Source organism: Glycine soja, chromosome 16 (genome assembly GCF_004193775.1).
Source record: "Glycine soja cultivar W05 chromosome 16, ASM419377v2, whole genome shotgun sequence".
Lineage (NCBI taxonomy): Eukaryota > Viridiplantae > Streptophyta > Magnoliopsida > Fabales > Fabaceae > Glycine > Glycine soja.
This window is the reverse complement of record NC_041017.1, coordinates 28,072,264-28,087,537: the sequence shown is the minus strand read 5'-3', so window position 1 is coordinate 28,087,537 and position 15,274 is coordinate 28,072,264. Positions and strand designations below refer to the sequence as shown.

Genomic DNA, 15,274 nt, shown 5'->3' with positions numbered 1-15,274 from the left:
GTGTTTTTAAGAGTTATTGATATCTACTTTGTCTCAATTTAATCCCATACACTGACGTGAAAATCAACTTTATTCTCATAAATGAAAGAGAAGAAAACAAATAATTATAAAAAGTCACTTAAAATTAAACCCGCGTTTCACCTAAGCTTTAGGCTTTAGCTGAACTTGAGAACACTGCTACGTTACATTACCGCCTTGAACACTAGTGTCAATGAGCAAGCATTTCCCTTCTGTATTACTTAACAAATATTCACACATGTTGAACTTGTGCACGTATTCTAAATGTAACTCGTCTTGAATTCCAATTTCTGAGTTTGCTTTATGGATCAGTCAATCTGCTTACGAGAGTTGGGCTCAATTTGTTTGTTTGTTTGTTTTTTTAATAAAAAAAAAGTGCATTTTTAATTAATTTTTTTAAAGATAAGTAAGTTCTCTAAAAGAATGCTGAAACACCTAAATAAACAATTTTGGTACTGTTGGATCACGTGGCCTCAGAATAATTAAGAAGAGGGGTTGAATTAATTATTCCTAAACCTTTACTAATTAAAAATTTATTCTTTTCAGGCTTTTACTTATGTTGTTAAGAGAATAAGGAGTAGAAGAGAAACTTAATCAAAAGTAAAAGCGAAAATTAAATGCACAGCGAACAGTAGAAGAATAGAAAAGAAGGAAACAAACACACAAGAGTTTTTATACTGGTTCGACAACAACCCGTGCCTACATCCAGTCCCCAAGCGACCTGCGATCCTTGAGATTTCTTTCAACCTTGTAAAAATCCTTTTACAAACAAAGATCCACAAGGGATGTACCCTCCCTTATTCTCTTTGAATCTAGTGGATGTACCCTCCGCTAGAATTGATCCACAAGAGATGTACCCTCTCTTGTTCTCAGTCAACAACCCAAGTAGATGTACCCTCTACTTGTACCACAAAGGATGTACCCTCCAATGTGTTAAGACAAAGATCTCAGGCTATTAAACCTTTGATACTTTGTGAATGGGGATACAAAAGAATTCTCAGGCGGTTAGTCCTTTGAACACTTTTGTATTAGGGAAAGGGAAGAATCAAAAGAATTCTCAGACTGTGTCGTTTTGAATTTTTTGACAAGGGAGAAGGGAGACACAAAAGAATTCAGGCGGTTAGTCCTTTGTTCTTTTGGAAAAGAGAGAAGAGAGACACAAAAAGAATTCAGGCGGTTAGTCCTTGACGAATTCTTTTTGGCAGAGGGAGAAGAGAATGAAAAGATGAATAGCACAAGTTTTCAAGGTTTCGAAAACCAGTAAACTTCAGAAAGCTTTTGGTACGAAGAAGAAGAAGAAGTTCAAAGAGATTCAAGGTTTGTAAATGATTGTATGAATAAGTGTTCAAGATTCTCAAAATGCAAAACAAAGTCTTGTTTTTATAGACTCTTCATGTCTGGTCAAGACAACCATTTAGAAGAGTTATAACTTTTAGAAAAACTTAAAACCAATTTGAAAAAGTCAAAAATCATTTGAAGAGTTACATCTTTTGATTTTATTCAGAAACAATCATTGGTAATCGATTACCAAATCAGTGTAATCGATTACACAAAGCTTTTATGTGAAAGGATGTGACTCTTCACATTTGAATTTGAATTTCAACGTTCAAAGGCATTGGTAATCGATTACCAAAACATTGTAATCGATTACAACTTTTTGAAATTAATTGGAACATTATAAATTCAATTTGAAAACTTTTTCAAAACAATTTTGCTACTGGTAATCGATTACAGCAATCTGGTAATCGATTACCAGAGAGTAAAAACTCTTTGGTAAACATGTTTTTAGAAAAATCATGTGCTACTCAATTTTTGAGAAAAACTTTTTATACTTATCTTGATTAAGTCTTCTCTTGATTCTTGAATCTTGAGTCTTGAATCTTGATCTTGATTTTTGAGATCTTGAACCTTGAATCTTGATTCTTGACTCTTAACTTTCTTCTTGAGTCTTGAATTCTTCTTGATTCTTATCTTGAACTCTTGAATTGTTCTTGATTCACTTGAGTTGTTCTTTGATTGATCTTTGATTCACTTGAGTTGTTCTTTGGTTGATCTGTGAGCTTTTTGTCATCACCTTTGTCATCATCTTTTGTTATCATCAAAACACCTTTGAATCACCTTTGATTCACCATGAAGCTTTGCTTCTACAATCTCCCCCTTTTTTATGATGATAACTTCTAAAATCAAGAAACACACACACACTTTTTCCTAGTGGATTACTCACATAAATTTTCCCCCTTTGTTTTTGAATTTGTGCATATCTTAAAATTAAATTGATTACTCATGTGAGTTCTTGATTTTAATCTCATTTCTCTCCCCCTTTGACATCAAAAAAAGCCAAAGTGCGTAACAAATTTGAAATAATCAAATATAACTAAACATCCATACAATATTCATTGAGAAACTAACAACCAAACCATGAAGCAAGAATCATGAAGCAACAATCATAAATAGATTATCTATAAAACCCATATAGTCAAATAACATACTTAATATTTGTTCAAACATACCATGCAAATAGGGAAATAGTAAATTGTTCAAATACCATAATAATATAGCCAAAATACAAGGCTGAAAATCAAAGTACTAATAATATAAAAATATAGATCTAAGATGATGGTGGTGGCGGTGGTGGAAGATCAAAGCTTGAACGAATGTAAGACACATCTTCTTCAACCTTTGTGATTCTTGACTCCATGTCATTGAAGCGCATATCCACTTGCAATTTCAAAGTGTCAAACCTCTCACCAACAAAGGTTTGAAGACCATCAAACCTGTCCATAATCTTCGAAAGAAGAGATGAATCATCTCCTTCATGTCCTTCTTCACCAACATTTCTAGCACCCTTCTTCACCCAAGAGCCATCATGCTCCTTTATATAACCAAAGGATGTTATGACTGAAGCGCCTATAAGGAATGATCTCTTGATTGAAACATAAGGTTCAGAATCAAGAGGGATGTTGAAGTGTTGAAGGAAAAGGGTAACAAGATGAGGATAAGGCAATGGGGCATTCAATCGCAATGCCTTATGCATGCGATATCTAACAAGGTGTGCCCAATCAATTTGTAAACCTTTATGAAAGGCCCACATGACAATGAGATCTTCTTCAGAAACCTGGGCAAGGTTTGAAGATCTAGGAAGCAAAATGCAAACAATAAGGTAATGGAGGATGCGGCTTTCAAAAGCCAATGAACCGGCAAGAAGCCTTCTAGTCATATCCGCTTGGTTGGTGCAAACCAACCGGCGGGCATCATGCACAGAAAAATCGAATTTCCAATCATCAATCAGTGCACCCTCTAAAGGAACACCTTCACTAGGCAATTTTGTTAAATCATAAAATAGGGATTGGTCAATGACCATCTTAATCCCATAAACCTCAAACATTATGATACCTTCATGGATTTCTAAATTAGAATAGAAAGCTTTGACTAGTTCAAAATAAACAGGTAATTTCAGAGACATGAATGGAATAAGATTGGAGTTTTCAAATGCTTGAAAGCATTCAAAATTCTCATTTGAGAAGAACTTCATATCTATGAATTTTGGGTTTATAATGCAACGAGAGGAAAAGAGGTTTGTGTACCGTATACGCTGTTCCTCTAATGAGAACAATGATCCAGAGGGAATGGAGGGAGGAATTGGAGTTTCCTGTGACCCGGAATGCCGTTGACTCCGACTCGAAGTGCCTTTCTGCTTCTTCGATGGTACTGCCATTTGAGGAGTTTTTTCGGGATTTCAATCGGTTCAAATGAAAAAAATTGAAAAAAAGATGAAGTTTGGGCTTTGTGCGGAGTAATTTGGTCAAGAATTGAGTGAGATATGACTGGAAGAAAATTTGGGGGCGAGGGTTTTCGAGAGAGAGAAGCGTTGCAGGTTTCAGAATTTGAAATCTGAATATATAGGTGCAGGGACGCGTTGTAATCGATTACACAAAAATGGTAATCAATTACCAGAGAGCAACATTGCCAGAAATAACTGCTTGTAATCGATTACACAATTATAATAATCAATTACCAGTGGTTATTTTAGCCAGAAAACAAAACCAAAAGACTTTCTAGGAGAGAAGAAGTTTTGAGTTACTATCAAAATATTTTTTTTATGAAAAATATATTTGAAAATACTTTATGAATAATTCTGAATCATGTAATTCACATATCATATCATGCAAAAACATTAAAACATGAAGATAATCAATTTTATCAAAAACAATCAAAACACAAGTATGAAGAATATTGATTTTACTTAAATATATGAATGAATATTTCATGCAAATAAGATGAAATCAATCAAGCAAATATACTCATGATTTCAAACAATCAAAAGACAAACAAATACAGAATTGTTAGTCATCATAATCAAATTGTTTGAATAAAAATTTCAACTTTAAGAGAAATTTTAACAAGATAATGATTTTGATATTACCTTTTTCAGGATTGAACTGTCTAGATCTTCAAAGATGAGGATCATGTTTTTTCTCCTTGTTTTTCATCCTTGAGAGATGTTCTCGTCACTTTCATAATCTTTGGTTAGAAGATTAATCTCCTTTTCTGAACCATCGGATGAATCATTGTCATCCCATGCAATGTATGCTTTCTTAGTTCTTCTTTCGTCAAATCTTTTCTTTTCACTTTTCTTCGACCATTCTTCATTTGACGGACAGTTGGCCTTGATGTGACCAATTTGGTTGCATTTGTAACACCTCAAGATTTGAGAATCATCTTGTGATTTTCTTCCATTATTGAAATTCTAACGCCTGTCAATTCTTCTTTTCTTGATGTATTTCTGAAATTTCTTAACAAAGAAGGAAAAATCTTCTTCATCATCTGAATCTTCTTCTTCATTTTATTCTTGTATTGAAGATGAGGCTTTAAGGGCTATGCTTCTCTTCTTTTTGTCATTTTCTTCATTCTGATTGAGGCGTTGAAGTTTCATCTCGTGTTCCTGCAATTTACCAAATAAAGTGGCAAGAGACATGGAAGAAAGGTCTTTACTTTCAGAAATAGTAGTTACCTTGGGCTGTCATTTCCTACTTAAACATCTTAAGACTTTATTAATTAAATCCTCATTAGAAAAGATTTTTCCTAAAGATGCAAGATGGTTTACTATATGTGTAAATATTTTTTGTAAACTATGGATATTTTCATTTGGGTTCATACTAAATAATTCATATTCATGGGTAAGGGTATTTATTCTAGACCTTTTAACATTTGTGGTTCCTTCATGGGTTAACTGGAGAGTATCCCACATATCCTTGGCATTAGTACAATTAGACACTCTAAAGTACTCATCTATTCCTAGGGTTGAAGTGATGATGTTTTTGGCTTTGAGATCGTACTGGATTTTTCTCCTATCTTCATCTGTCCACTTATCTCTAGGTTTTTGGGTTGTAGTGCTTGTGCTTACATCTACTATAGTGGATATATGTGGTCCTAATTCTATTGTTTCCCAAATATTTAGATCTATGGCTTCACTAAATATCTGCATGCAGGTTTTCCAATAATGGTAACCCTCACCATTGAAAATGGGTGGTCTGTGAATGGAATTTCCTTCAGGAAATAGGGAATTTGAGGAGGCCATCTATCTTGAAGTGGTTAGACTTTCTACAAGATACCTGCTCTGATACCACTTGTTGGATCAAGTGGCCTCATAATAATTAAGAAGGGGGTTGAATTAATTATTCCTAAACCTTTACTAATTAAAAATTTACTCTTTTAAGGCTTTTACTTATGTTGTTAAGAGAATAAGGAGTAGAAGAGAAACTTAACCAAAAGTAAAAGCGGAAATTAAATGCACAGCGGAAAGTAAAAGAGTAGAGAAGAAGGAAACAAACACACAAGAGTTTTTATACTGGTTCGACAACAACCCGTGCCTACATCCAGTCCCCAAGCGACCTGCGGTCCTTGAGATTTCTTTCAACCTTGTAAAAATCCTTTTACAAACAAAGATCCACAAGGGATGTACCCTCCCTTATTCTCTTTGAATCTAGTGGATGTACCCTCCACTAGAATTGATCCACAAGAGATGTACCCTCTCTTGTTCTCAGTCAACAACCCAAGTAGATGTACCCTCTACTTGTACCACAAAGGATGTACCCTCCAATGTGCTAAGACAAAGATCTCAGGCTATTAAACCTTTGATACTTTGTGAATGGGGATACAAAAGAATTCTCAGGCGGTTAGTCCTTTGAACACTTTTGTATTAGGGAAAGGGAAGAATCAAAAGAATTCTCAGACTGTGTCGTTTTCAATTTTTTGACAAGGGAGAAGGGAGACACAAAAGAATTCAGGCGGTTATTCCTTTGTTCTTTTGGAAAAGAGAGAAGAGAGACACAAAAAGAATTCAGGCGGTTAGTCCTTGACGAATTCTTTTTGGCAGAGGGAGAAGAGAATGAAAAGATGAATAGCACAAGTTTTCAAGGTTTGGAAAACTAGAAAACTTCAGAAAGCTTTTGATACGAAGAAGAAGAAGAAGTTCAAAGAGATTCAAGGTTTGTAAATGATTGTATGAATAAGTGTTCAAGATTCTCGAAATGCAAAACAAAGCCTTGCTTTTATAGACTCTTCATGTCTGGTCAAGACAACCATTTAGAAGAGTTATAACTTTTAGAAAAACTTAAAACCAATTTGAAAAAGTCAAAAATCATTTGAAGAGTTACATCTTTTTATTTTATTCAGAAACAATCATTGGTAATCGATTACCAAATCAGCGTAATCGATTACACAAAGCTTTTATGTGAAAGGATGTGACTCTTCACATTTGAATTTGAATTTTAACGTTCAAAGGCACTGGTAATCGATTACCAAAACATTGTAATTGATTACAACTTTTTAAAATTAATTGGAACGTTGTAAATTCAATTTGAAAACTTTTTCAAAACAATTTTGCTACTGGTAATCGATTACAGCAATCTGGTAATCGATTACCAGAGAGTAAAAACTCTTTGGTAAACATGTTTTGAGAAAAATCATGTGCTACTCAATTTTTGAGAAAAACTTTTTATACTTATCTTGATTAAGTCTTCTCTTGATTCTTGAATCTTGAATCTTGAATCTTGATCTTGATTTTTGAGATCTTGAACCTTGAATCTTGATTCTTGACTCTTAACTTTCTTCTTGAGTCTTGAATTCTTCTTGATTCTTATCTTGAACTTTTGAATTGTTCTTGATTCACTTGAGTTGTTCTTTGATTGATCTTTGATTCACTTGAGTTGTTCTTTGGTTGATCTCTGAACTTTTTGTCATCACCTTTGTCAGCATCTTTTGTTATCGTCATTGTTATCATCAAAACACCTTTGATTCACCATGAAGCTTTGCTTCTACAGGTACCTCCCTATAAAAGTAGAAAAGAATGAACTTTAACAAGTGTACATGCCATTGATAAAGTTAAGGCTTCCCTAGTCAAACGCAATCTTCCGAGCCTCAACAAAATAAAAAGGAGCTCTCATCAATATTAATATCATGTTTTCATAAATGAGGAAGGTAACCTCACCAAAGTATCTTTTGTGAGATCACTCAGTCCACCTCCCATAAAATATTTTCACACTTGACAAGTCAATTAAAGAATCTGTACTTGGAGCAGGGACATTACATTATTGTCACTTGAACAAAAACACAAAGGGTAGCCATAAAAAAAGATGAGATAGTAAGAGCACTCTCTTATTGTATTCATGGCAGATCATCAGAGACTTCGGATCCACGCTGTAGAGGTGGAAGCACCACTGCCGCCAAAGATTACCAATGGTAGCTCTCAAGATCAGAAAAGGGTAGTTCAGGTGCAGTACCATCCTCCATTACAACATGTTAAGCTAGCAATTAATACACTCAACACCCCCAAGAAGGCTGCATTTGCAAGCGCCATGTGTTGAACACTCAGCCCAATTATTTAATTGACAGCCTGAGGATAAGAGATTTGAGAGGAGGAATTCTATTAAACTTGGTTGCATCCTGGATTATATATGAAGAGTCCATCTAGCAAGTTACATTGACACTGACACTGCTAAAACTAAGGTAAAAAGATATGATGATTGAAGCAACAAATAAAAAAAGTTGTAGCCCATATAATTTGAACCTTCCACATAGCATACATTATTAGATCATCATTCCGATAAATATCATAGTGGCCAGATTATGAATTATGAAAAAGTTCAGAATATGCAAACCGAACACAGTGACACTCAAGTGAAGTAGCTCATTGATGACACAAACTTCTATGTATGGTAATATAACCATTAACAAGTTAACAATTTTATATTTCCATCTAGCATTGGAGTATAATACTTCAATAAATACTAATCAGAAAGAGAGAAACATCATCTAATACAAGGACCCTTGTACATAATCAGAAACATGCAGTTACTCTATTGACTACCGGGAATAACATTCATCTTTTACAAATTACTACCATTCACCTTTATTCAACAAAGCAGACACTCAACAGCCACCAAGCAGATTTTCTTATTTGTTTATGCAATAAATTTTTTATGACTAGATGTGGCAAACACGTTTAATAGAAAGTAGATTCTAGTACCTGATTTTGAATGCCTCAAAACTTGTTTTCATGCATGTATGTAGCTAATCACCAGTTAAGGCCCTTGGTCTATGTTCGATAGTAGAAAGGGACATCTCCGTCTGTAAAACAGCTCTAACAAATGCCATATTTGCTGTTAAAGTTGGGGCATGCCAATGGTCACCAGTGCCAAAGACAACCTTGTTTTTCAATGCCAGCTTCCTAGTTGATGGGAGGCCCATCAAGCGTTCTGAGGGAGTATCAGGAACAACCCTGTGATGATACTCCAGCTTGTCAGTGCAAAATGTTGCAAATAGTACTTTTGTCAGCACAACAAAAAATAGCATCAACAAAGACACTTGATTCAAGAGTGAACTATATAAATACAAGATTAGGTAAAAGAAATCATGAAATGCAACTGCATGAGTTTATTGAAACAGTCTCCAATTAATTTCCTAAAACTGATTATTTAGCATAGTTAACAAACTAGCAATATCAAAATAATTTTCTTTTGCGATTTTTCTTTCGTTCTTTCTATTTTTTTGGCAGATAAACATAGATTTAACTCACCTGAGACAATTTATTAACCTGTCAGCTCTCAGTTTCTCATTGGGCCCTCCACACATTGATACTAACTCCTTAAATTCCATAAGAACACTCTCACAAATTAGGCCACTCTTCCCACGTAGGATTCTACCAAATTCCATATAGATTGGGTTTTGAATTTCAGACGTTATCTACCAAAAATAGAGGAAAGCTTTAATCAGTTTGGTTGATGCTGATAACAATCAGAATAATTTATGAAAACTACATAAAATTATTGTTGTTCTTGTTCATCAAATGTTTTACCACCAAATGATTCTATGCATGCAAAAGGTTAGACACACAAAACAAGAGGCAAAAGTTCGAATAAGAGAACTTACTTACTTGACCAATCACAAAATCGTAGTTTCCCTAAAACCGCTGCCTCATTCCACTCTCTGGAGTGGCCAAAAGTTTCTCTGTTCCACCATTACTAATTCCTGATACAAGAGCTATCATAGCTGTTGTATCAAAATTTACTAGATCAGTCTCACCTAAAAGATTCCCAGGATTAGAAGATTCACTAACTTTGTTCTCCATTGAACTTAGTTTCATTCCCATAAGAATGGAACAGAACATAACCCCCAAGTTTGTTCTGATATTCTCTTCTGTAGGCAGTGCTTGAGTTTCGGCCTCATCTACTGAAAACTCAAGATGAAAGGAGTCCCCACTTCTAGCATTTTCTTCCACTAGTTGCAGCTGAGCTTCAGCTTTTTCTACTGAAGGCTCTAGTTGGGAAGAGTCCACAGTTGAACCTTGAACAGTACATCCAGAATTTGTACCCTCAACATCCTTGCCATCAGCGGGGTTGATTTCAAGGACACATGCATTTCTGTAAGATCTTGCAATAACATTCATCCAGTCACCTTCAGTTTCTTCCAACATGTCAGAACTGAAAACAGAGAAATCCATCCAAATTTCAGATCCCCCAAACTCATCTCGAAGTTTATTGTAAATCTGGGTTGGAAGCCCATTGGCAAAGAAAAGAATAACTGAGGAAGGTCTTAATGTTAAGTTAGACTGGGCAGCAGCAAGGACTTCTTCAATACGTAGCTTTAAACCCTTACTTTTATGGCGTCGATCCCAAGAAATGTACTCTGGATTTCTGTCAGATACTATAATCCAGACCGGCTTCCTGCTGAGGGTACAAACCACATCAACATGGATGTGTTTAAGAGGAGAATGGCGCCTCTCCTCACTGCTAACTGAAGGTGAGAGAGGGATTGACTTGCAAACTCGAGAAACTCCAGTTACGAAGGGTTGCTGGAGAATATGTACAACTGTTTTGAGGTGCCCGATGTTGACACTGGTATGTTCATCATACAGATAAAAATGCTTAATTGCTTATAAATTGTAAGTAATGTAGAAAGCATCAATAGCTACATCTAATTAATAGTACTAGTATTAAAGATGAAAACATAGCCCAAACACAATAAGGCATGCATGTTTTTCAGAGGTGGCTGCATTTTGGAGAAGTGTGTTACCTAAGAAATTAGCACCAAAGTTTTTTAATGGTGATGTCAGATGTGACAGTGTGGCTGGAAACAAATTTATCTTTTTCAGAGGCAGCTTTTTTTTGGGATTGCAGTGGAACTGTTGTGGGAATGCCGCGATGACCTTATGTTCTTTCAAGATGGGGCTATTTAGATCTTAGGGAAACCATAGATATTGTCTTTAAGCGTTATAAAGATTATATGAGAGCCCATGCTTCTCACAAGTTGATGATGAGGAATATCTTGAAGTGGAAGCCCGAAAATAGTAAGGATTGGTTGTTGAGGCTAAATGTGAGTGGTGCCTATGATCCCTTTTCAGGTACTGCTGCATGCGGAGGTATATTCAGTGACAACCTTGGTAGATTCGTGCTTGGGTTTTCGGTTAAGCTTGGGGAATGTTTGTCAATTGATGAGGCTGAAATTTGGGGTATTTATCATGGTATGAAGATTGCAAGGAAGTATGATATTTGGGGTTTATATCGTCATATTCTAAGGCAGCATAGCATTCCAATAAGTCCTACGATTGCAAGGCAACATGATTTTGGTAAAATTTTAGTGCAGTCGGGCTCTGAGATAGCTATTGAGTTTGTGTTGGATGGATGCCCTACATCTACATCTACATCTACATGTAAATCGGTGCAGCATTGTTTCCCACTCTGTCAAGAGTTGAAAGCTCTAACCTCTGCTAAAAATCACTTATACTTCTTTTGGTTAAAGAATGGTTTAATTTTCGGCCAAAGAAGTCAATTGTTTATATAGATGCATGCTGCTGCTGATTCCTTTACCAAATTCGGTTTATCCATGAAACAGCAGGCCGCATCAATTTTTTCTGCTTGTCCTCCTTTTGCCAACCTTTTATTAAAAAATACAGATAAATGTTAAATAAATAAGTACCTCAATATAATACTTATTTCTTACTTTTTTGTTTAGTTTTAGATTTGTCGTGTAAGTTCTACTATATAAACAATTGAATTATATTTATGTAATTTACTTGTTGCATATTTATTTAACATTGTATTTTAATTTTAATTTTATTTTATGAACATTACCATATGTGAATTAAAAGTACGTTTGCAAATTTTAATAAAAAAAATATTTGAATACTAACTAATTTAATTTTTTGTATTTTAACAGATAGTATATATCTCAATCTTAATTATAGACAAATTAAACATAAAACCTTTTGTAAATACATGTCTTTTAAATATTTGCAAATTTTAATAATTAATTTAATATATTTGAATACTAATTAATTTAATATTTTTGGTATTTTAACTTATATTTCAATCTTATAAAAAAATTAAACAAAACCTTTGGAATTAAATGAAATAAAAAAAATATTAATTACGTAACTAAAATGTGGCAGAGTTAAAGTGCGGGAAGTCGGCTAAACTAGTATTCACATATATTTAAAACTGTCTCACCCTTGCAGTAAAAAAAGAACTCTTAACCCTATTAATAGCGTAGTAGTTAGAATAAACACAAAACAAATCAAATAGATTTAAAGTATATTTTAGTTTATTTGAATCTTGTTGTATATGATGAATTATTTCAAAACGCAATATTAATAAAATATATTAATGATTATTGAAGTAATCATTGTATAGATAAGTCTATTTTAGCCTATGAACAACTTATATGAGCTTATCTTATAATATAAGTAACAAAAGTGTTTGGAAGGGCTTATAAAATAGCTTAATGGCTTATTGCTGCCATGGAAGACCTAACATTAAATAAGTTTCACCATCAACTTTGCGTCTACCATCTATCTGACACTACAAGTTAGGGGTGGGTAAACGGGCCCAGGTCCATGGACTGGCCCGTGGGATCAGTGGTCCACGTGAGTTACGGATTAATTTTTTTAAACAGTCCATGGTTATATCATATTTTTGGACCCGTCCCGCTGAACCCGCGGACTATGCGGATTTGGCTCGTGGGGTCCGTGGGTTGCCTGCAGCCCGCATTAGATTTGATTTATGTGATATTGATCCAATTATATTAGGTTTGATTTTCTTTTTTCACTTAATTTTTTTTTTAAAACAACAAATAAAGAAATATATTAGATAAGATAAAGATCTAAATATAAAAATAAAGGATTTAAATTAAAAGATGATAAAGATAAAAAAGATAAGATAAGATAATAAAAGATAATAGAAAATAAAAGATTAAGATAAAAAGATAAGTGATAACATGCTAAAAATTTTCGTTTTTGATATATTCTTGATCCTTTTTCTCTTTTAATCTATCCTTTTCATATCTGCAAGTCATAAATAATAAAAATATTAATTCTTATCATTTAAGCCAAAAATAATTGTTAAATAAATATTTTTCAATATATTTTTATTATAAAAAATAGCTCACATTAGAGATGGAGAAGGCTGAAACTATTTTAAATATGGAATCATTTGTTGCTGGAGATGTTTGAATTTCATATTTTAGATTTATTGATTGGATTTTTTTTGTTAAGACATTATTTATTTTATTAATGTAATTGACTAATTATTGAGATTTTATTTACATTTTTATTAAACTTAATTGTATTGTATTTTTATTAAAACTGAAATTCTTTTAAAATTAGGCCCGCGGATAGACCGGTTTGACCCGCGGGGTCCGCGAGGCGGGGATGAACTAATTTATTTGATATGTGTAAGAAGCGGGACAGACTGGCCCGGTCCACTGCCAATACGAGTTTATGCGGGTGGGCTGACCCGCTTACCCACCCCTACTACAAGTTTAAAGCTAAACAGTTGTGTATATTGTGTCCAACTTTTTAGTTGACGCTACATAGCAAATAAAGTCTGTAACTTTTTTTTTTTCTTATCTCAGGTTGTATTATAACATTTTCATCTTATTAATTATACCATTTTCATTCTATTTTACATTGTAAAACTGGTTCGTCTGAGTCTCTAAATGGTCGTTGAAGTTGTATCAAATGGAATACCTTGATGTTTGCCAATTACAAATGAGGGTTCATGCAATTTTTAATAAGATGCATGTAATAATATATTATGCATTTAAGTATCCTTTTTTGTATTAAAAAAAAGATAAAACACAAGTTTTTATATAACTTCCCCCTCTCCAAGGGCAGATTCACGAAGATTTAATTACATGAATCATTTTCCTAGAATATGTTTTAATTAAAAAAATAATAAAATAAATTATAATATTATATTTTAATTTCTATTCAAACTTGATGTCTAATATAATAATTATACGATCAACCTACTTTTACAATAAAACATGTACACAAGGTTACATTTAAATTACTTTTATCTAAACTTAAGTTAAAAAGTTACGTTGAACCTTACAAATTCTAATCTAACAATACATTACTTCACGAATCTACGTCTAATGACAATGAACGCATTACCAAATACATCGGTTGTATTCTATGATTAATTGATCACGCAAATTTTGAAGTAAACATGAACAATCAATTTGGTCAAAAATCAAATTATAAAATATAGGATTTGATATTTTTATATAAATTTTAATTTTATGTTATTGATAATATATATATATATATATATATATATAGAGAGAGAGAGAGAGAGAGAGAGAGAATGATAATGTATTTTAGGATATTTATAATTTGTTTTTTCATTAATTTTAAAATCATTCCATTTTTTAATTACAGATTAAGTATTTTAGCTATAGTTTTTAGTTTTCATTATTATATTTTTCACTTTTAATCTCTGAACAAAGAATTGACCGATCTTAATCCCTAACCTTTTTTGTCGGTTAATAATTTTGGTTTTTGCTGTCAAAAGATGGCTTTAAAGGATACCGTGGTGTAAATTTTATTATTATTTAATTTCATTTTACGGTGATTACTTTTTTGAAAATTTTTAACCACCAGAAAATGCTTGGTTGAAGTGATTAAAGTATATAACAATTCTAATCTTGATTCTGCGGTTAATTAGAAAGGACAAGATTATTATTGTTACAACTATCGAGATCACTCGCATGAGGGACACAAGAAGCGCAACATACATTGACACGCTCTTGGGCCTTGTACTAGGGAGCGACACCCCTCCGCTGCACATCAGAACCTAACCTAATCTTTGACTCCCAAGATCCAACTCCTTCGTCAGAATTCCCCCTCTATCGCCATCTTGATTCCCCAGGGTGTAGCACAAAAAATAAGCTTAATTTCCTTTGACTCGTTGGCGACTACTCCTTCTCGATGTGTGGCATAATCATAACCGCAATCTGGAGGGCGTTTGGCGATTAGCGGCGGTGGTGTTTGGCTTGCTGCATGTCTCCATTGGAAATGAGACAAACCCATTGTGCTAATGACAATTGTTGTGCATGCTTAGTTTTTGCACTCAATTTGCAAAACAATTATCTTAATTTTTCATATTTATTGCTAAGTTTGTTCTCAATAAGTTAGAATTCAATATCTTTTATACTTTTTAGCTTATTGAAGTTAATTTTAGCAAATTTATTGGTTTTAGTTGTTTTGTAGAATTTTGGTACATCAACAGCGAAGAAAGCACTTTTGGGTGATGAAGAAGTGCACTTAGCGCGCCAACCGAGCTTAGCACATATGAGACAACTTGGAAGGCCACGTGGCAAGCATCTAGAGACTGTTGGGACAAGTTTTGAAGTTTGGCCGCACACAACGTAAGTAGTGCGCTTAGCACATATGAGACAACTTGGAAGACCACGTGGC

General features: G+C 33.7%; 1 pseudogene; it reads right to left on the bottom strand.

Annotated features, from left to right (window-relative positions):
* Nucleotides 1–7,838: 7,838 nt before the first annotated feature.
* Nucleotides 7,839–14,887, bottom strand: LOC114389925 (annotated as a pseudogene).
* Between the last annotated feature and the right edge of the window lie 387 nt (nt 14,888–15,274).